This window comes from Symphalangus syndactylus, chromosome 6 (genome assembly GCF_028878055.3).
Source record: "Symphalangus syndactylus isolate Jambi chromosome 6, NHGRI_mSymSyn1-v2.1_pri, whole genome shotgun sequence".
NCBI lineage: Eukaryota > Metazoa > Chordata > Mammalia > Primates > Hylobatidae > Symphalangus > Symphalangus syndactylus.
The window spans coordinates 45,090,843-45,114,590 of record NC_072428.2 but is presented as its reverse complement, the minus strand read 5'-3'; the positions used below and the strand labels follow the sequence as shown (position 1 = coordinate 45,114,590).

The 23,748-nt window shown below is 38.1% G+C and overlaps 1 long non-coding RNA gene and 1 pseudogene across 1 annotated transcript in view; both read left to right on the top strand.

The window, feature by feature from the left end:
• LOC134737011 (uncharacterized) overlaps positions 1–23,748 on the top strand; it is a 55,808-nt gene that overhangs the window by 9,311 nt on the left and 22,749 nt on the right. The window lies entirely within an intron of this gene.
• Positions 11,168–14,500, top strand: LOC129484409 (activating transcription factor 7-interacting protein 2-like; annotated as a pseudogene).

Below are 23,748 nucleotides of genomic sequence, written 5' to 3'. Positions count from 1 at the left end.
TAGTTTGCAAATATTTTCTCCCAATCTGTGGTTTGTCTGTTTACTCTGTTGATTATTTCTTTTGCTGTGCAGAAGCCTTTTAGTTTAATTAGGTCCCATTTATTTATTTATTTTTGTTTTTGTTGTGTTTACTTTTGAGGTCATAGTCATGAATTCTTTGTCTAGGCTGATGTCTAAAAGAGTTTTTCCAATGTTGTCTTGTAGAATTTTTATGGTTTCAGGTCTTATATTTGCATCTTTGATCCATCTTGCGTTGATTTTTGTATATGGTGAGAGATAGGGATCCAGTTTCATTATTCTATCTGTGGCTTGTCAGCTTCCCCAGTATCATTTATTAAATAGGGTATCCATTCCCCAATTTATAATTTTTAATGCTCTGTCAAAGATCAGTTGGCTGTATGTATTTCACTTTATTTCTCAATTCTCTATTCTATTCCATTGGTCTATGTGCCTACTTTTATACCAGTACTCTGTCGTTTTTGTAACTATAGCCTTTTAATATAATTTGAAGTCCAGTAATGTGATGCCTCCAGGTTTGTTCTTTTTGCTTAGGATTGCTCTGGCTATTTGGGCTCTTTTTGGTTCTACATGAATTTTAGAATTATTTTTTCTAATTCTGTGAAAAACGATGTTGGTATTTTGATGGGAATTGTATTGAATCTATAGATTGCTTTGGGCAGTAGAGTCATTTTCACAGTATTGATTCTTCCAATCCATGAGCATGAGATGTGTTTCCACTGGTTTGTGTCATCTATGAGTTCTTTCAGCAGTGTTTTTCAGTTCTTCTCATAGAGCTCTTTAACCTCTTTGGTTAAGTATGTTCCTAGGTATTTTATTTTTCTTGCAGCTGTTGTAAAAGGGATTGAGTTCTTGATTTGAGTCTCAGCTTGGTCATTGTTGGTATATAGCAGTGCTACTGTTTTGAGTACATTGATTTTGTAACCTGAGACTTTCCTGAATTCATTTATCAAATCTGAGAGTCCTTTGGAGGAGTCTTTAGGATGTTTTAGGTATACAGTCGTATAATCTGCAAACAGCAATAGTTTGATTTCCTCTTTTTCAATTCAGATGCCCTTTACTTCTTTCTCTTGCCTAATTGCTCTGGCTAGGACTTCCAGAACTCTGCTGAATAAGAGTAGTGAAAGTGGACACCCTTGTCTTGTTCCTGTTCTCAGGAGGAATGCTTTCAACTTTAACTGATTTAGTATGATGTTGGCTGTGGGTTTGTCATATACGGCTTTTTAAATTTTGAGGTAAGTCCTTCCTATGCATAGTTTGTTGAGAGTTTGTATCATTAAAAAGGTGCTGGATTTTGCCAAATGCTTTTTCTGTATCTATTGAGATGATCATATAGTTTTTGTTTTTAATTATGTTTGTGAGATGTATCACATTTATTGACTTATGGATGTTAAACCATCTCTGCATCCCTGGGATAACACCCATCTGATCATGATGAATTATCTTTTTGATGTGTTGTTGGATTCAGTTAGCTAATATTTTGTTGAGGATTTTTGCATTTATCAGGGAAATTAGTTTGTAGTTTTCTTTTTTTGTTGTGTCCTTTCCTAATTTTGGTATCAGGGTGATACTAGCTTCATAGAATGATTTAGGGAGAATTCTTTCTTGCTCAATAGAAATTTCTGGAATAGTTTCAGTAGAATTGGTACTACTTCTTCTTTGAATGTCTGGTAGAATTCACCTGTGAATCCAACAGTCCTGGGTTTTTTTTTGTTGGCAATTTTAAAATTACTGATTCAATCTCGCTGCTTGTAATTGGTCTATTCAAGGTTTCTATTTCTTCCAGATTTAATCTAGGAGGGTTGTATGTTCCCAGGAATTTGTCCATTTCCTCTAGGTTTTTCAGTTTGTGCACATAAAGATGTTCATAGTAGTCTCAAATGATCTTTTGTATTTCTGCGGTATCAGTTGCAATGTCTCCAGTTTCATTTCTAATTGAGCTTATTTGGATCCTCTGTCTTCTTGGTAAACCTAGCTAGTGGTCTATTGATTTATTTTTTCAAAGAACCAGCTTTTTCTTTGATTAATCTTTTGAATTTTTTTTGTTTAAATTTCATCTAGTTCTGCTCTAATTTTTGTTATTTCTTTTCTTCTGCTAGCTTCGGGTTTAGTTTGTTCTTGGTTCCCCAGTTCCTTGAGGTGTGACAACAGGTTGTCAATTTGTACTCTTTCAGACTTTTTGATATAGGCATTTAGCACTATAAACTTTCTTCTTAGCACTGCTTTTGCTGTATCTCAGAGGTTTTAATAACTTATTATTATCATTCATGTAAAAAGCTTTTAAAATTTTCATCTTGATTTTATTGTTAATCTAGATATCATTCAGGAGCAGATTATTTAATTTTCATGTATTTGTAGTTTTAAGGGTTTCTTTTGAAGTTGATTTCCAGTTTTATTCCATTGCGATCTGAAAAGGTACTCGATATAATTTTGATTTTTTAAAAATTAATTGAGACTTGTTTTATGGCCTATCATATGTTCTGTCTTGGAGAACGTTTCATGTGCTGATAAGAAAAATATATATTCTACAGATCTTAGGTAGAGTATTCTGTAAATATTCATTAAGCCCATTTGTTCTAATGTGTCGTTTCAGTTCATTGTTTTCTGTTGACTTTCTGTCTCAAAGATCTGTTTAGTGCTGTCAGTGGTGTATTGAGGTCTCCCATATTATTGTTTTGCTGTTTATCTCATTTCTTAGGTCTAGTACTAATTGTTTTATCAATCTAGGAGCTCCAGTGTTTGGTGCATATACATTTAGGATTGTAATATCTTTTTGTTAAATTGATCCCTTTATCATTATATAGTGACCATCTTTGTCTTTTTTTACTGTTGTTGTTTTGAAGTCTGTTTTGTCTGATAGAAGAATAGCTACTCCTGCTTGTTTTTTGGTTTCCATTTACATGGAATACTTTTTTCTACCCTTTTACGTTGAGTTTATATGAATCCTTCTGTGTTAGGTGAGTCTCTTGAAGATAGCAGATATTTGGATTGCAATTTTTTATTCACTCTGCCATTCTGTATCTTTTAAGTGGAGTGTTTAGGCCATTTACACTCAATGTGAATATTGAGATGTGAGGTATGGTTCTCTTCATCATATTAATTACTACCTAGTTTTGTTTTTCATTGTGTTATTGTATTATAGGCCCTGTGAGTTTTAAGCTTTCAAGAGGTTCTATTTTGGTGCATATCAGGCTTTTGTCTCAAGGTTTAGAACTCTTTTTAGCATTTCTTAGAGTGCTAGTTTGGTAGTGACAAATTCCCTCAACGTTTGTTTGTCCGAAAATGACTTTATTTCTCCTTCATTTATGAAACTTAGATTTGCAGGATATGAAATTCTTGGCTGACAGTTTTTTTCTGTTTAAGGAGGTTAAAAACAGGACACCAATCCCTTCTGGCTTGTAAGTTTTTTGCTGAGAAGTCTGCTGCTCTAACTTCAAAGAGCAGTACAATAAAAGGATCAGGTAACCTACAAAAGCTGCTCTTAGAATTCTTCCCTTCATGCTGACTTTAGATAGCCTGATGACTCTATGCCTTGGTGAAGGTCTTTTTGCAATGAATTTCCCAGGAGTTCTTTGAGCTTCTTAGATTTGGATATCTAGATCTCTAGCCAGGCCAGGGAAGTTTTCCTCAATTATTTCCTGAAACAAATTTTCCAGACCTATTATTTTCTCTTCTCCCTCAGGAACATCAATTATTCTTAGGTTTGGCATTTTTACATTATCCCATATTTCTTGGAGACTTTGTTCATTTCTTTTGATTGTTTTTTCTTTATTTTTGTCTGATAGGGTTAATTCAAAAGCCCATCATCGAGCTCTGAAATTCTTGCTTCTACTTATTCTAGTCTATTGTTAAAACTTTCCATCGCATTTTGTAATTCCCTCAGTCTGTCTTTCATTTCCAGAAGTACAATTGGTTTTTCTTGATGGTATCTATCTCTCTAGAAAATTTTTCATTTATATCCTGAGCTGCTTCTTAATTTGTTTATGATGGTTTTCACCTTTCTCTGATATCTCCTCAAGTAGCTTAACAATTGACCTTCTGAGTTTCTCATTGGTTGTTTTAAAGATTTCATCTTGTCCAGGGTCCATTGCTGGAGAGCTAGTGTGATTTTTTTGGGGAAGTATTATAGCACTCTGTTTTGTCATATTACCAGAGTTAGGTTTCTGGTTCCTTCTCATTTGAGTAGATTATTTCTTCTAAATTTCTTGAATTTATGTTTGATTTGACTGTATTTCTTTTATTTGTTTTTAAATTTCTTTTTTCTTCTTAAGGATGAGACTTTAATGCTTATAGTTAATTATAACCTAATTCAGTTCTTGGTGCTTTCATGGGTGAAGAATCCATAAGAGTTTCCTGGTTAGAGAGAGTCTTTGTATGATAGCTTTCTCATATGCTGGTTGTAGTAGCAATGTGCTCGGTGTGCGAACAAGTACACTATCTCCTATGGGGTTGAAATGGTACAGGTATCTTAAAGCTGATCTCATTCTCTGGTGGCATGCACTTTTTTAATTATTTATTTTCCCCCAGTAAAAATAGCACATTTCTTTCTGCTCCTTTGTGAATTTCACAGTTACTGAATCAGGTGGAACTCAGTCAAGACTTTCAACTTTCAGAACTTTAGGCCCTCTTTCCCCATGTATCCTGACTCAGCACTGTGTAGTGGCAAATGCCAAGTACTAGAGACAGACTGCTGGGGTCTGAATCCAGTTAATCTCTTTGTACTTCAGTTTCCTTATCCATAAGACATATAATAAAAAATTTATTCATAATACTGTAGTAAGGATTATATATATATATATGGTCTTCAGAGGAATTCTTAGCATACATAGACTTTATAAACATTGGCTATTAAGACTTCACAATAATTCCTTAGGTTCTATCCTCTACTAGGAGTAAATGAATGCAACTACCAGAAAGTTTATTTTCCTAGACTTTCATATTTGGAGTAAAGGACAGGAATACATTAATCTGTAGTTTTGGGACTACAAATTTGTGGCACTGGGAAAGCAAATTCAGTTCATAGATGCATTTTGTTTGACCTGAAAATGTTTACAGTTTTTTTCATTTGAGGGCCTTTGGGTGAGACATGCATTCCCCAGTTAGCCACAGTCCCTCACCTTTTCCTATCACTTTAATTTCTATTTACCTGCCTGACTCCTGTAGATGCTTTATTTAAGCCAGCACAAAGAGATCTACTGTAAAAGCAAAAGAAATACATAGTCCTTTAGTCTTCCTGCAGTTGCAGAAACAACTTATAAACAGGCCTAATTGCACAGGGGGTCCAGATATTGAAGTTATCTGGTAAACTTTTAAAAAAAACTATGATTATCATGCCCAAGAGGGTAATAGAAAAGGTTGAGAATGTTGGCAGATATCTGGAAGCTCTAAAAAGAAACCAAATGGGAATTCTAGAAGTCAAAATACAATAACTAAAATAAAGATTTTAGTGGTTGAGTTTACTAGTTGACTAGACACAGCTGAAGAGAGAACTAGTAAGTTGAGTATAGCTTAGAGAAAATATTAAGAATGAGGCAGGAGAGACAAAAGGCAAGAAAATACATCATAGAGGGTAAGAAACATGGAGAGCACAATGAGATAGTCTAAACACATCACTGAAGTCTCAGAAGGAGAGAAGAAAAAGTAAAACAGAAACAAGAAGACATAATAGTTGAGAACTTTTCAAAACTGATGAAAGATCTCAAGCTACAAGAATACCTAAAAACTCCAAATATAATAGACAAAAAGAAATGCATAAAAAGAGAAGCAATCATAACAAACAGCTGAAACTCTTAAGCAAATTGAAAAAATTATGAAAGCAGAGGAAACAATGCAGATTATTCTCAACAATGCAACTAGACTGTTGATTTCTCAAGAGAAACAATGGAAATTAGAAGGCAATGTAATTTACATTTAAAATGTTGAAAGAAAATAACTGCCAATCTAGAATTCTATACCCAGTAAAAATATTCCTCAGAAATGAGGATATTATAAAGACATTTTCAGAGAAACAAAACTGAGACAATCAGTTACTAGTAGACCCTTAAAAGGAATTAAAGGGAATTCTAAAGGACATTCATCAGACGAAGGAAAATAATCACAGACAGAAGATTGAAGACCCAAACAGGAATGAAGAACAATGAAAAGGGTAAATAACATAGCTAAGTCTACATGGATATTGACTATATAAAATGACAAAAATAAAGTCTTGTTGTGTTTGAAAGATACATAAAGTTAAAAGTAAAATGGTGAGAAAATTGCATTAAAGTACTCTAAGTTCCTTGTATTGATCAGGAAGAGAGTAAAAAATTTACCAATTAACATTTAAACTTTGATGATTCAATAATGCAAACTATGACAAAAGCCTCTGGGTCTAAAAAATAGTAGTGGATGACAGAGTCCAAATCTCTCTAGACATGCTCTGAAAAAGGCACCCCTTGTTCTCGGTTAGGACATCTCAACATCATCAAGATGTCAGTTCTTCCTAATTTAATTTATAAACCTATTATAATCAAAATAAAATACCAAGCAACTTTTTTGTTCTGGAGCTAAAGTGCCTGGAAAAATTAAGATACAAGAATAACTAGGAATAATACTGAAAAGCAAGAGCTCTGAGATGGAACTAGCCTTATCACTTATTAAACATACTACAAATCCTCCAACTAAAATGGTGTGGTACTGGCACATGAATACACAGAAAGACTATTGGAATGGAACAGAAAGTCAAGAAACCATGTATATAATACAAGTAGTATATCAAATCACTGGGGCAAATAATTGCTTTTTAATAAATGATATGGAAAAATAGATAGCCATTTGTAAAACATAAATTTATATCCTTCCCTTATACCATACACAAGAATAAATGCAAAATGAATCATGTATCAAAATATGCAAAATTAAACTATACAAGTACTTGAAGAAAACATGGGTGAATTCCTGTATATCCTGAGTGGAGGAATGTTTTCAAATTGTAACTTAAAATCCAGATGCAAACAAAAAGGATTGTTAAGTTTGACTACAGAAAATAATTTTTTTTTTTTTTTGAGAAGGAGTCTCGCTCTGTCACCCAGGCTGGAGTGCAGTGGTGTGATCTCGGCTCACTGCAAGCTCCGCCTCCCGGATTCATTCCATTCTCCTGCCTCAGCCTCCTGAGTAGCTGGGGCTACAGGTGCCCACCACCACGCCTGGCTAATTTTTTGTATTTTTAGTAGAGACGGGGTTTCACCATGTTAGCCAGGATGGTTTTGATCTCCTGACCTGGTGATCCGCCCGCCTCAGCCTCCCAAAGTGTTGGGATTACAGGCGTGAGCCACCGCGCCCGGCAGAAAACAATTTTTAAAAACATTTTTTAATGGCAAAGAATACCATAAGTAACTCAAAATGCAAATGACAAATTGGGAGAAAATACTTGCAATATATATTACAGATGCAGGTTGATATCCCTAATATATAAAGAATTGTTTTTGATTGAGAAGGAAAAGTGACAAAAATGGTAGTAAAGTGACAAAGACATGAGCAAACAATTTACAAAAAATATTAAAATAGCTCTTAAATATATGAAATACAAAACTTCACTCAAGATAAGATAAATGAAAATTTAAACCAAACTATTATGTTTTATCCATCAGATTGGCAAAAATTCAAAAGCTTGATAATGTGTAGTAGATGAGGTTGCAGGGAAATGTGGAGTCTCATGTATTGCCTGTGAGAATGAAAAAATGGTGTAATCTCTGTAAAGGGAAATTTGAAAATATCTGATACAACTACATACTCGCTAAGCCTTAGGTTTAGTAACCCCATTTCTAAGAATTTACTTTATGCCAACAATGTGCATAAAGTTTTTCACTGCTGCATTTTTGTGTGAATGCAAAATATTGGAAATTGTTTGGATGCTTACATATAGGAGATTGGTTGAAAACAAAATATAGCACCTACATACAATGGAGTATCTTGCAGCTGTTTAAAAAAAAAAAAAGAATGAAGATTATCTCCATGAACTGATGTGGAGTAATTTTCAGAATATATTTTTAAGTGGCCAAAAGCATACTGCAAAAGTGTATGTATAGAATGCCATCTTTCGTGTAACAAATAAAGGGAAACAATAAAACATAAGTGCATTTGCTTACTTTTGCCAAAAGAAAGGCGAAAACAGTAAAAGTTACTTACAAATATAAGAGGAATGGGATTGAAGGGGCAGGGCAAATATTGCTACTTCTTTCTATATGCCTTTTTGCATAGTTTTGACTTTGGGAATCACGTTAATGTTCTACATAACCCAAAAAGCAAAATAAAATAATCGGGAACAAGGCCGGGCGTGGTGGCTCATGCTTGTAATCCCAGCACTTTGGGAGGCCGAGGCGGGCGGATCACGAGGTCAGGAGATCGAGACCACGGTGAAACCCCGTCTCTACTAAAAATACAAAAAATTAGTCGGGCGTGGTGGTGGGTGCCTGTAGTCCCAGCTACTTGGAGAGGCTGAGGCAGGAGAATGGCGTGAACCCGGGAGGCGGAGCTTGCAGTGAGCCGAGATTGCGCCACAGAACTCCAGTCTGGGCGACAGAGCGAGACTCCGTCTCCAAAAAAAAAAAAAAAAATCAGGAACAGAGAAATTAACAAAAACTAAATGCAAACAGACATAGAAATTCAGCTGTATTTCAAATTAATAATATAACCACATTGTAGGGGGGAAAAACACTGGTTGGTTCAAATAACTTTTGAACATGGCTCTTTGACTATACTATATATCCTCAGTTTAGAGAAAATAACGACAAATTTTGAACTATTTTTCAGAAAGCTTCCTTTTGGTGGTGCAAGTAAAGCTATTCTGAAACTATTTTAAATGCACTGTAGGACTGAGTGATTGAGTAAATGGCTTGGTGTTTTTGGGAACTAGGATTCTAAATGTGGAAGAGAGGTCTCAATATTAAATAAGGGAATGCAAGGAAGAACTCTGTGGAGCTGGATGGGAACTGTAAATGCCGGTATGAACTCAGGATTCCTTATTTATAAGATATTCCTTAGCTCTACAATGAAAAGACATAAAAATAGTGACATTCCAGTAGAAATGAGTATACCTAGTGCCAAAGTCATTAAAGGGAAATCGTTAAAAAGAAACCAGGGATCACTGGAGAAATGGCTTATTTCTCAGGGAAGGTACAAGATAGATCTGGAACATTTTTTTGTTTAAATGCCAGAAAACAAGAAAGTACTCAAAAACAAATAAAATGAGGAGAGTATGTTACAAAGATAAAGAAACCACCTTGAAAGGTCACTGACTGGATCAAATCAAATTTGAGCATCAAAACAATAGGGACACGTAATTATGTTTTATACATATATTTAATTATATATTATAATCCATTTAAATAGGGATGAGTTTAGGTAAGAGATAGGTGATAGACAGGTAGATAATAGACAGACAGATAGATGAGAAGGTGGGTGCTCAGTTGATATGTGCTGCAAATATTTCTTACGGTAGAATGCCATCTGGTAAATGTTGAGAAAGTCGTAGAAGTGGAAAAATCACTATTTTATAACCAACATGATAAAGACTGGATCAGGCATAAATCATCAGTATATGTGAAATTGAAGGAGAAAATCTGATAAGGAGCAGGATGTTTTGATGGTCTCAAAGTATCTCCCCATAGATCTAGATACAATGTCTAGATAGGACATTCTAGAACCCCAAATTACAGTATTTGAGATTCAGATCTCAGTGCACAGGCTTAACTGCAGATCGGACACAGCAGATCATTAGACAGTACTCAAACCTTGACATAGAGAAAAATTAAAACACAGAAAGTTTGAAAGTAAAAGAATGGACAAAATTTTATTATCTAAACATTAATGATAAAAAAGTTTATATAGTTATATTTTTGCCAGACAAAGCAGAATTCATGGCAAAAAACATGCCTAGAGATAAACAGGGACATTTCAGAATTGTAAAATATTAAACTGAAAAATAAATTTAAAATGTTTATGCACTTAATAATACACTTTCAAAATGTATAAAGATTGACACAGCCATGAAGAGAAGTAAGCAAATCCACACTTGCATTGGAAGATTTTTTTTTAACACATTGGTCTTGATATTTGATAGGCAAAAAAGGAATAAAGACATTTAAATAGCATAATTAGCAAACAACCTCATAAATATTTTTTAAATACTTCACCCAACAAATTAAGAGTTTGCATTTTTTTCTTTTCAAGTGTACATGAAATATTTGTATTCTAATTGACCTTATGCTGGGTCATAAAACAAATCCCAACAAATTTCAGAGAACTGAAATCATACAGAGAATGTTCCCTGTCAATTATACAATTAAACCTGAAATCAATAACAAAGGCATAATTATAAATTTTTCATGCGTTTAAAAATTTAGAAATATATTTCAACATAACCCATATGTCAAAGAAGAAGTCACACAGGACAGTAGAATATTTAAGCTGAATAATAATAAAAATATCAAGATATGTGTGTGTGGCATATGTGTGTGTGCAGTAAAGAAGAAAGACTAAAGAAATCATTGACTCAGGCATGTTTCGCAAGAAGCTAGAAAAATAACAGCACAATAGCAAATAAAGTAGAAGGAAATTAATGATAAATGTAATCAGAAATTAATGAAACAAAAATACAATGGAGAGTATCAACAAACCCAAAGTTAGTCCTTTTAAAAGAGAAACATCTTTGATATACCTCTATTGGGATTAAGAAGAAAAGGTGGGGATTGGGTGGCTGGAGTGGCGCTGCTGTAGCCAGTAAATGACCTGCGACATAAGTATTTGCAAAACTAATGGGGAAGGCCATTCAAGATAAAGATAAATTATATTACAGGAAAGCAATTGAAAATGCAACAATGAAGCATCTGAATGAAGGACTAATTACACTGAATTCAGCACTTATCAATCTTATCTGCAGACATGTACAGACTACATCCTAAGATTGACTTCTGCTTCAACAGAAATACATGAGCCAGTGCCTTATTGGAAATGATTTGTGTGTTTTAAGAACTGGTGTATATCGGTAAATCAGAGATTTCTTCTTGGTTTGGATCCATTGCTGGATATGAAAGATGACAAGTCCAGATAGAAGTAAAGGGAAGACATTAAAAGCAAACAAACAAAAAAACAAACAAACAAACAAAACACAATGCCCCCAGGTTGCTGGAAACAAGTGGAGATTCTGAATAAGTCAAGGCATGTTGAAGCACTGAAAGCAGCAGCAACTGGGAGTAATGTTCCAAGCGGTAATCAGAATTTCAGTCCTAGTGTCATAACTAGCAAATGTGGACATTCTGAAAATGGTGCTTCCTCATTGGACTCTAATAAAAATTTGTTACCAGAGAAAAGTAAAGTATTCTCTCAGAATTGCAGAAAACCAGTAGAAGAAATCGTCCATTCAGAAACAAAATTGGAACAGGTTGTTTGTCCGTACCAAAAGCCAAGTAAAACAATGGATTCCCCAAGCAGAGTCTTTATACAAGAGGCAAAAGATTCACTGAACACTTCCAAAAACCATTCTGAAAGCCATTTTGAATGTTAGATGAATGTAACAGGATCCCTTTTTGAGCACAAAGGGGCTTGTAGTCTAAAGTCCAGTTTCTGTCCACCAAGTTAATTGAGTGGTGGTGTTCAGATGCCAGAGTCTACAGCAACCGGTACTGTGGAAATAAGAAAACTGACCAGATGGTTTTCCATTTAGAAACAAACTCCAATTCAGAATCACATTTGCCTTTTATCAAAGAAAAAGTGACAACATTTTTTTTTTTTATTATACTTTAGGGTTTTAGGGTACATGTGCACAATGTGCAGGTTTGTTACATATGTATCCATGTGCCATGTTGATTTCCTGCACCCATTAACTCGTCATTTAGCATTAGGTGTATCTCCTAATGCTGTCCTTCTCCCCTCCCCCCACCCCACAACAGTCCCCGGAGTGTGATGTTCCCCTTCCTGTGTCCATGAGTTCTCATTGTTCAATTCCCACCTATGAGTGAGAACATGCGGTGTTTGGTTTTTTGTCCTTGCGATAGTTTACTGAGAATGATGTTTTCCAGTTTCATCCATGTCCCTACAAAGGACACAAACTCATCATTTTTTATGGCTGCATAATATTCCATGGTGTATATGTGCCACATTTTCTTAATCCAGTCTATTGTTGTCGGACATTTGGGTTGGTTCCAACTCTTTGCTATTGTGAATAGTGCCGCAATAAACATACGTGTGCATGTGTCTTTATAGCAGCATGATTTACAGTCCTTTGGGTATATACCCAGTAATGGGATGGCTGGGTCAAATGGTATTTCTAGTTCAAGATCCCTGAGGAATTGCCACACTGACTTCCACAATGGTTGAACTAGTTTCCAGTCCCACCAACAGTGTAAAAGTGTTCCTATTTCTCCACATCCTCTCCAGCACCTGTTGTTTCCTGGTTTTTTAATGATGGCCATTCTAACTGGTGTGAGATGGTATCTCACCGTGGCTTTGATTTGCATTTCTCTGATGGCCAGTGATGATGAGCATTTCTTCATGTGTTTTTTGGCTGCATAAATGTCTTCTTTTGAGAAGTGTCTGTTCATGTCCTTTGCCCACTTTTTGATGGGGTTGTTTGTTTTTTTCTTGTAAATTTGTTTGAGTTCATTGTAGATTCTGGATATTAGCCCTTTGTCAGATGAGTAGGTTGCAAAAATTTTCTCCCATTCTGTAGGTTGCCTGTTCACTCTGATGGTAGTTTCTTTTGCTGTGCAGAAGCTCTTTAGTTTAATGAGATCCCATTTGTCAATTTTGGCTTTTGTTGCCATTGCTTTTGGTGTTTTAAACATGAAGTCCTTGCCCACGCCTATGTCCTGAATGGTATTGCCTAGGTTTTCTTGTAGGATTTTAATGGTTTTAGGTCTAACATATAAGTCTTTAATCCATCTTGAATTAATTTTTGTATAAGGTGTAAGGAAGGGATCCAGTTTCAGCTTTCTACATATGGCTAGCCAGTTTTCCCAGCACCATTTATTAAATAGGGAATCCTTTCCCCATTTCTTGTTTTTGTCAGGTTTGTCAAAGATCAGATAGTTGTAGATATGAAAAGTGACAACATTTTAAGTTCAGAAGACTCATGTGTTGTGCCTGTTGAGAAAATACCTAACTTGGGGAATTCAGTCACTTGTAACAACTGTGCTGATGACATTTTGAAAACTGAAGAATCTAGTAGAACCTGTCCTTCCAGCATTTCAAATTGTGAAAGTGCAGATTCAACTTGGCAGTCATCACTTGACACTGATAACAACAACAGCCATTATCAAAAGAAGAGGATGTTTTCAGAAAACAAAGAAAATATTAAATGCATGAAAACTTCAGAGCAAATTTATGAAAATATTTGTGTAGGTTTGGAAAGGCAAACAGCATTCCTGGAACAGGTCAAACATTTGATCATAGTATAAATTACGAACTATTTGACAATAAACTGAAAGAATTGAACGAACGCACTCTATCTAGAGTGCAGAAATAAACGTGAAGGAATAGCTGATGAACTCTTCACCAAAACAGCAAAACTCCAAAGACGTATTAAAACGTATTATTCTCTCAAAGGAATTGTTTGGAACCAAACATGTTATCCGGTAATGGAGACGATAAGGTTGCAAATTCAGAGATTATGAATTTGGATAGGAATCTGGAGTCAGGGCTGGGCACGGTGGCTCATACCTGTAATCCAAGCACTTTGGGAGGCCAAGGCGGGAGGGTCTCTTGAGGTCAGGAGTTCAAGACCAGCCTGGCCAATATGGTGAAACCCTGTCTCTACTAAAAATATGAAAATTAGCCGGGCATGGTAGTGGGTACCTGTAATTCCAGCTACTTGGGAGGCTGAGGTGGGGGAATCACTTGAACCTGGGAGGTGGAGGTTGCAGTGACCTGAGATCACGCCACTGTACTCCAGCCTGGGTGACAGAGCAAGACTCAGTCTCAAAAAAAAAAAAAGTATCTGGAGTCAGTTAATAGTCCAGTTTAAAGAAGGTCTTCTGTGAATTATGAGCCTTCTAACCCTTCAGAAAAAGGAAGTAAAAAAATTAATTTGTCACCAGATCAAAATGAGTCTGTTTCTGAAAGTAACAATGATGATCTTATGTTGATTTCTGTGAAAAGTCCTAATTTGACAACTCCAGTTACATCAAATCCAACAGATATCAGAAAAATTACATCAGGAAATTCCAGCAATTCTCCCAATGCTGAAGTTATGGCTGTACAGAGGAAACTTGATTTTACAATTGATTTGACAAAAGAAGGCCTATCCAACTGCAATACAGAAAGTCCAGTATCCACCCTGGAGTACCTTTGAAAACTGTTTTAAACTCAAAAGAAACAACCTCATTGGCACAAAATGCAGCCCAGGTTCCTGAGTCCTTTGAGCACCTGCCACCACTCTCAGAACCACCACCACTAATACCTGAATTAGTAGATAAAATCCGAGACACACTTCCTCACCACAAGCCTGAGCTCAAAGTGAAATGGGTTTTGAGACCCAGGGGCATTGCCCTGACTGGGAATATAACCAAAATCAATCCCAGTGAGCTTCTGTAGAAAGCTACCACCTCTTCCTGTGTTATGAGAACCCTAATAATAAGTTGATTTGGAAGAAGACTGGAGAAATTAAAGCTTTACCACTCCCAAAGGCCTGCCCTTTATCTCAGTTTTTAGTTTCCAACAAATATTATTTTACTGTCCAATAAAAAGATATTTTTGGATGTTATGGACCATTCTGTGATATCAAATCTGTCCCTGGGTTTTCTGAAAATCTTACCTAAAAGAGAGGTCTTCAATAATTATATATTGTACTACGTTTTTTCCATAGTTGAGTTGTTTGTTTACAATATCACTGTAATACTATTTGCCATTGTAAAAGGTCAGCTCAGATTGTAAGCCCTTTCTATAGAAACAGTCCTCTTCTATATGTTGTAAGTGGCCAGTAATTTGATGAATTTCTGAAATGTATTAAATATATCCTTCCAATGGATAGATTCTAAGGCTTACACTCTCATGGACCCATGTTGCTGAGGTGTGTTGTGAACAATACCTTTGGTGATTGTGGAACTGCTGCTTCCATCAGAAGACCTAGGATACAAGCAGCCACTGTTTCCTCCATTGACAATCAGCTTTTAGTGACCTGCTGTGGTCAGCATAGCTACAGGAAAAATCAGTTCTTTTTTTTTTTTTTTTTTTTTTGAGACAGAGTCTCGTTCAGTTGCCCAGGCTGGAGTGCAGTGGTGCGATCTTGGCTCACTGCAAAATCGGCTCTTGACTGAGGCTGGATCATACCTGGGGTGCACCTCTGCCAAGATTTTATGAAAAGATGACATTTTGGGCTGGATGACAAAAATAAATTATAAAAATTAAAAGATTTCATGAAAAAAGAAGAGAAGGGAGAAGACACATATATATCCAATGTCAAGGATGAAAAGTCAACTTTGCTAGAGATTCTGCTAGTATTAAAAATAATAAGATGCTAGTAATGGCATATTATTAATAACACAACCTGGATTTAGATTAGATGAATAATATCCTAGAGAAATGCAACTTAGAAACCTGAAGATCTTCATAACTCTGGGGTATGAAAAGATTTTTTTTAGGCAGGATATTAAAAAAGTGCTAACTATGATGGAAAATAGATGTTTACCACCTTGAAACCAAGAATCTCTCTGTTCTTCAAATAACTTGATGAAAAGTAAGCCAACAGTGGGAGAAAAGATTTGCTACACATATAGTCAACAAAGAGCTCATACTCAGAGAACAAAAAGAACTTCTAAAAATCAATAAGGAAAAGTCAAACAGCCAAATAGAAAACGTTGGCAGACAACTTCAATAAGCACTTCACAAATGAAGAGATCTAAATGACCAGCGAACACATGGAAAGGTGTTGGGCCCCATTACTAATTGGGGAATGTAAATTAAAACCATGAGTTACCAATGTACTCACCAGAATGGATAAGCTACAGAAGTCTGGTAATACCAAGTCCTGTGTAGCTCTGGAGTAGAGGTGCAACAGTTGGCACTCTTCTCACTGAAGGAAACCAGAATGCATCATTCCAAAATCTACCTCTTTGAAATAAATATTTTTGAACTGAAGGCAATTAAGAAGTAGCAAAGGGAGGAAGAGCTCTTTCTATTCTCTCCTCTGCCCCTACTGCCTAAAGACATGATATAAATTATCTTTTACTGGAGACGACTGCTATTAGCTCAGAGATGGCACCAGAGGAATCTACAAATAACCCTTACTCCATTAGTTTATTTCCATATTCTACTCATAGCTACCTCTGGAAGCTTAAAACTTCTTTGCTTTGTCTTGTCACTTCTCTAAAATTTAGTATTCTTTGTTGAAGATGTTAAATAAGGCAGAGTTTCAAGTCACTGCTTTGAGGTACCTTTCATTGAAGTTTCTCTTATGTGATGTGTGCTGTTTGCATTTATACACTTGTCTGCTTTTTCTCTTGTTAATCTGTCTTTAGTAACAGGAGTCTGTCTCAACAATACATTTGTAAGGGCTGAGGAAAAATTATGTTGTTTCCTTGGCATCATATATTGCTGGTGGATATGCAAGTTCACATGATTTATATGGAAAAGAGTTGTCAGAATCTTCTGAAGTTGAACATATACATACTCTATGATCCCAAATTTCCTGGAATTTCCTAAACTTCTTAGATTTATACCCATGGAAATTCATGTACATGTGTACTATGAGATTTGTATAAAAATATTCATAGCTGCGTATTGACCATGGCCCCAAACTGGAAGCAATGTGCGTGTGCATCACTTGTAAAGTTGAATAATCTAGAGCCATATGCTAGTTATATCTGGTGAAAAAGCCAGATTCAAAAAAGTAAATACTGTATGACTTGATTTATATTAAGTGCAAAAACTAGGCAAAAAGTTAGTGCTTAGGAATGTATGTTTAGGTAGTAAAGCTATAAAGAAAAGTATAGAAGTAATTGCCATAAAAATCAGGATAATGTTGCCCTTGTTAAGGAGAAAACATGAGGTGGCTTCTGGGTGTTGATCATCATCTAAATCAGGAGTTGGTAAATTACATTCTGGTACCTATTTTTGTAAATAAAGTTTTATTGGAACAATGCAAGCACATTTGTTTAATATTGTCTATGGCTGCTTTCACAATGCAACAGCAGATACAGATGCTGTGACCTGAATGTTTGTGCCTTTCCTACCAAATTGATATGTTGAAACCTAATCACCAATGTGATGATATTAGGAGGCCTTTGGGAAGTGATGAGATCATGAGGGTGGAGCTCTCATAAATGGAATTAGTATCCTTATAAAAGGGGCCCAGAGAGCTAGCTTGCCCCTTCTACCATGTGAAGACACAGTGAGAGGGAACCTTATAGGCCAGAAACCAGGAAACAGGCCCTTACCCAGACATGGAATCTGAGTCAGCTGGCACTTTGATCTTGGACTTCCCAGCCTCCAGAACTGTAAGAAGTACATTTTTATTGTTTTTAGGCCACACAGTTTATGGTATTTTGTTACAGCTGCCTGAATAGACTAACACAGCAGAGTTAGGTAGTTGCTGAAGGGACCAAATCAGCTAAGTGAAATATTTACTCTTCTGCTCTCTAGAGAAAAAGTTTGCTGACCCCTGACCTAGACTTCCACCTGGATGTTGATCTCACAGGTACTTCTTTGTGACAAATCACTGCCCTCTACGTTCTATTTCTGCTGTACATTTTTCTTTTATATATCTTTCTGTATATATGCTATATTTCACAATAAGATGATATTTAAGCTCTATATTTGAGTTTCAGCAGAGAACAACAGAACTGGGTGGAGATGTGGGCACTGGGAGGTGGGTGATTCACCTTCTTAGAACCTCCTTACATAGAATTTGCACTTACTGGTCAGCTAGTGTATACTTCACAGGTTTCCAGAGTTGTTCAAGAACAATCAAAACATGAATGTCCCTTTTTTTTTTTTTTTACAAATGAAGAAACTGAGGCTCAGGGAGATTTAACTGTCTTGCAGAGTTCTCAGAACTTGGGTGAGGAGATGGGATTTGAACGCATTCTGTCCAACTATGAAGTTCATTACACCATGAGGTTGCCTCCTAGCTATTGTTAGAAACAAAACAAATAAGAAGGAAAAACTCAGCCTGATCCTCAGGCATTTTAAGGGCCTGTAGCCAGCTCCTAAATTTAGCCAGTATTTTTTTTTCTCCAAAATACATTAAAAAATGCTTAACTGGATCATGTTTTTAGTCTCCTTAATAAATTCCTTTACCAAAAGGCTTGCAGAATGGGAACTATGCCCTGGAAACTTCTAGTCCTAGTAACCTGCCTGTAGTTGCACAGGAGGACCAATCTTCAAACCCAAGTCTATTTCCGAAGCTTGCGGAGGCCTGCAGGTGACTGATAGCTTCAATCACACCCCACTCCAAGCCTCTCTGCAAGCCTTGAAAATGAAAGGGTGGGATTGGTCCAACCAATCATTCCTGACAGAGCTTTACAGAGCTTTGTACTCTGCTTTTTTTGCAGTACTCTCAGAGCCACAAAGGAAACAATCACCTTTCCCAGGAACAGTACAGGCTGAGATGCCTTCTCAGGATTTTCTCTCCTTCGGCAAAGCCCTTATTGCCTCCTGCTCCACAGTTCACCAAGTGTAAATTATGGGGAAGATTAACCTGCCTATTATTACAATTGTTCACTCAACTCTTAATACCAAGAGCCATTACAGGGAAATTAGACTTCGGGGAATGCTATTTACAGCTGCTGGCCTGGCACCCAGGGGACTGCTACTAAATTCATTTATATGTTTTTCCCATGGAAATTCTCAGTGGATTTAGGTTACTCTTTCAATTTCCTAATCCTTAAGTGACCTTAGCATTGTCCAACTCATCATAACACCTTCCAGTGACATTTTCTTTCCCATCATACTTGAGATTATTTCTCTAACAGGCAGAGTTATGACCCTCAACATGATCCTCAACATATCGGGGGAGCTGTGGGCTAATGTGCTTATATTGGCATCAGAAAGACCTAGGTTCAAATTCCAGCCCTGGGAAAGAGGAGGCAAAATAACCATAGACAAGTTATTTAATCTCTCAAAACTTCAGGTTCTGCATACGTGAAATGCACAGTTGTTAAGATTCAATGAAATAATACATACAAAACATGGAACATGATGTCAGGTTCATAAGAAGTGATGGTGGCCAACATGATAGTTGTTTAATTCCAGGTATCTATTATTGTTGTTGTTTAATGAAATCCTGACTTTATTTATAGACTGAGCAGACTGGGAGGGACAAGGAGCAATGGGAAGGGTTTATGCAGCCTGATGGAAATGGGACTTGCCAGGATGGACTGAAAATATTCAGTGAATAGATGGCTTGGGAATAGGAAATCTGCCCTTTCCACCTACTCCCACCCATTGCCCACATTCTCTGGCTTGGGACCTCTGCTGCTCTACCTACCAGACCTCATGTGGTCCTGTAGCCCAGGGCTGGGCATGGTCCCTTGACTCTTTGTAAATTCCTGGCTGTCATTCTGTGTTCTTTCTGGCACTGGCTTCATAGCAGCAGAATTTTAACAGACGTCAAACGTCTGGTTTTGTTTGGCTTCAGTTTTCAGTTAGAATATAGTAAGTCATCCTTTCCTCACCACTCCAGACCTTGCATATTTCTGAAGACACATTGTTTCCCTTCTTCCCTAGTGGCAGGGATGGGCCTCTGCCCTGCTGTAGTTTTGGTATTTCACATTTTCAGGGCCACTTACTGTAGATGTCACTGGACTTTCAGTCCTGTTTTCTCACTTGCGCCTATGAAAATGACTCTGAGGTTTGCTGGGAGTTGGATCACCCCTACTTTACTGGAATGGGTAATCTAAGACCAAGTTATATCTGGGTCTAGATGCCACATCTCTTGGGTCTGTGCCGGCACGCTGTACTCTAAAAACTATCATTGTCTCCTTCCTAGAGATGAGGCTTGCAGCTGCAGATGGGTATCAAGTCATGGGAAGCTACTCCCTTCAAAGACCTGGATGACTTTATTCTGGATGTTTCTGGCAAGGCCCCAGGTCCAAAGAATCAAGAGGGCCCTGATGGACCCTCTGAACTTACAGACTTAGTTCCTGAAACTACATGTCTCACCACCTTCTCCCTTCCTGTCTGTTCCAACCTGCCTGGCATCAGCCCTTACCTGTTACCCCCATTCCTTCCTCTGCCTGTTCTTTCCCTTGGCTGTAGTCAATAGCTCCTTCCACCTTCCAACTTTTGGCTTCATCTCCTGGCCACTGACACCCATGGTGTCTCTGCCTTTGACCTGGCCCCAGCATGCCTGTGTGCTGCCCTCTTAGGAAATTTTCATCTTTTTTTTTTTTTTTTTTTTTTGAGATGGAGTCTTGCTCTGTCACCCAGGCTGGAGTACAGTGGCATGATCTTGGCTCATTGCAACCTCTGCCTCCAGGTTCAAGTGATTCTCCTGCCACAGCCTACTGAGTAGCTGGGATTACAGGCACCCACCACCATGCCCAGCTAATTTTTTTTCTTATTTTTAGTAGAGAAGGGGTTCCACTATGTTGGTCAGGCTGGTCTTGAACTCCTGACCTCAGGCGATCCGCACACCTTGGCCTCCCAAAGTGCTGGGATTACAGGCTTTAGCCACCATGCCTGGCCAGAAACCTTCATCTTGAATTTGTCTTCTGGACCCTGATGGCAGCTCAGGAAGTCCTTGCAGGCCCTGAATGCTCCATAATATAATCCCAGAAGCACATTCTGATCTGGTGCTTGTATATCTGATGCCATTCAGGTCCCATATGCAGACTTGAGACAGGCTGGACATGTAAAACGGTTGACTAACTGGGCAAAACTTCTATGATCTCTGTTCCTCCCCTTCAGAAGGAAGATGATATTCCACACTGCTGGGGTAATGCCTCATCATCCCCTGAAGTGGCCTGGGCTGTCCTGCCCAGCCTTCCCTGGCACAGGCTGCCCATCACCTGGCAGGAGTCTATGGGCTTTGCAGCCAGGGCCTGCATTTTTATATCATCCTAAGCCAGCACTATCTCTGCCACCACTCACCTTGGCTCAGTCTGCTCAAAGTCTCTCCTGCTTTCACATATCAGTCTGCTCGCTGTGGGCTTGCCCCTGGTTTTGGACCCAGTTTACCTGCATTCCTGGACTTGATCCCACCAGTTCAGTTCCTTGCTTACTGCAGGTCTATTCTCTCTTTAGCTGTGGCACGGTGGAATTGACCACCTGTGTTGGTTAATTTTATGTGTCAATTTCGCTGGACCTTGGTGTCCAGTAATTGGTCAAACATTATTCTGAATGTTTTTATGAGCATGTTTTTTTTTGGATGAGATGAACATTTAAATCCATGGACTCTGAGTAAAGCAGATTGCCCTTCATTATGTTGGTGGGTTTCATCTAGCCCATTGAAGCCTTTAACAGAACAAAGACCGACTTCTGCCAGCAGAGGGATTGTGCCAGCCGACAGCTTTGGACTTGACCTGCAACATGCACTCTTCCCTGGGTCTCCAGCCTGCCAGCCCACCCTGCAGATCGTGGATTTGCGTGACTCCATAATTGTGTAGGCAGTTCCCTTCACTATCTCTCTGTATAGATACACATCCCATGGGTTCTGTTTCTCTGGAGAACACTGACTAATACAGCTTCTAACACAGGGATGGTTAAGAGAATGGATTCCAGAGCCTTAAAAAAAAAACTTATGAATTTTAATGATCAGCTTAAAAGTTATATTTTTCACCTTTTTTATTGTGGTAAAATACACATAAAGCTTACTATTTTAACCTTTTTTTTTTTTTCCGAGACGGAGTCTCGCTCTGTCGCCCAGGCTGGAGTACAGCGGCGCGCTCTCGGCTCACTGCAACCTCTGCCTCCCAGGTTCAAGCGATTCTCCTGCCTCAGCCTCCCAAGTAGCTGGGACTACAGGCACCACCATGCCCAGCTAATTTTTTGTATTTTTAGTAGAGATGGGGTTTCACTGTGGTAGCCAGGATGGTCTCGATCTCCTGACCTCGTGATCCACCTGCCTTGGCCTCCCAAAGTGCTGGGATTACAGGTGTGAGCCACCACACCCGGCCTATTTTAACCATTTTTAGGTGTATAGTTCAATGGCACTAATTTAAGGACATTCACATTGTTCTGCAATCCACCTCCACACTCATGTCATCTTTGCAAACTGAACTCTGAACCTATTAAACAATAACTCCCCCGTTCCCTTCTCCCCTCCAACTCCTAGCCTTTCTACTTTCTGTCTGTATGAATTTAACTACACTAGGTCCCTCATATAAGTGGAATCACACAGTATTTTTCCTTTTGTTACTGGCTTTTTCCCCTGTGCAAAATGTCTTTAAGATTTATCCACGCTGCAGCATCTGTCAGAACAGAACAACTGTTAAGCTGGGTTCCTCAAGCAATTTTCTAAACTGCTTGAGTCATCTCATCTGTAAAATGGGAGTTGTAAGAGTATCAGCCTTATGGGGTTCAATGAGTTAGTATGTAGAAAGTACTTGAGCAGTAGCTGGCTCATAGTGAGTGCTCAATAAATGCAGCCTGCCATTATTAGGTTCCTCTCTGATCTGGTGCCAAGGGTCCTTTTTCAAGATCTGCTGCCCTGCTCAGAATGGTGCTCTCTGGCCATCCCACATCTAGCACCTGGCACATGTTTTCTCAATGAATATTTGTGACATGAATGTACACATGGAACTTATTCTCTCCCCAGCTCTGGCCCTGAAGTGTCAGATGAGGGACAAAATCTCTAAGCTGTGACAGGAAGTAAAATAGAGCTCTCTTAAGTACCACAGTTACTTAAACTTCAACAGTTTTCAATATGTTACCTAAACCCCGTACCTGTAAGCTAACAATTTCATGTCAGGATGAAATAGGAAGCAACAGTGGTCTACAACTTGGAGTTGATGGCCAAGTACGGAGTTTAAGACCTTGCTTTGCTACTTGTTGGGAGTACAACCTTGAAGTACTAATCTCCCCCTGAAAAACCTTAATTTCCTCATCTGTCAGTGTGGATTACAAGCTCTACTTCCCAGGGCTGCCATGAGAATTTTGCATGAGATTTTGATGGAACTCTCTTTGTACGTGATTCTGCACCACGAGGGCCACCCTCTTCCTCGAGTCCCCGCCTTGCTCGGGTGGATCTCAGCTACCAGGGAGCAGCACACCATTTGCAGTTTGGATTCAATTTCCTCTTGACTCTTCTTTTCATTACAAACATGATAAAAGTGAGAGAGACAGATGGCAAGACTTGATTCACTTTTACAAAATGTTTTTATGGTGTGAATATAAAACTGAAAATGAGGGGAACGAGAAGGTTGCAATATCAGGGGAGTTGGGGAGGTGGTGAGCCCAGTGGGGAGGTTTTGGCCTCCAGAGGAAAGCTAATTGCCCATGGCTTGAGTGGTGCTCCCTGCCACCCGTCCACCACTCTGGACACCCTAGGACATCACTGTCAGTGAGGAGAGACAGAGAGCAGATAGACTTTCATTTTAAAGCACCTTCCTGAAGGGACACTCAAAGTAAAGACACTGGTCACTTACTGGCCGATGGCTCTGGGTTGGACCAAATGACACTGCCCTTCCTAGCACAGTGAGGCAATGTTCTCTGGCTGAAGCCAGGGCAGCACAGAGTGTGCCTGAGTTCCTCTCAACATTCGACTAAGGCCAGGCTTTCTCAGCATGGCACCATCGACATCTTGAGCTGGATAGTTCT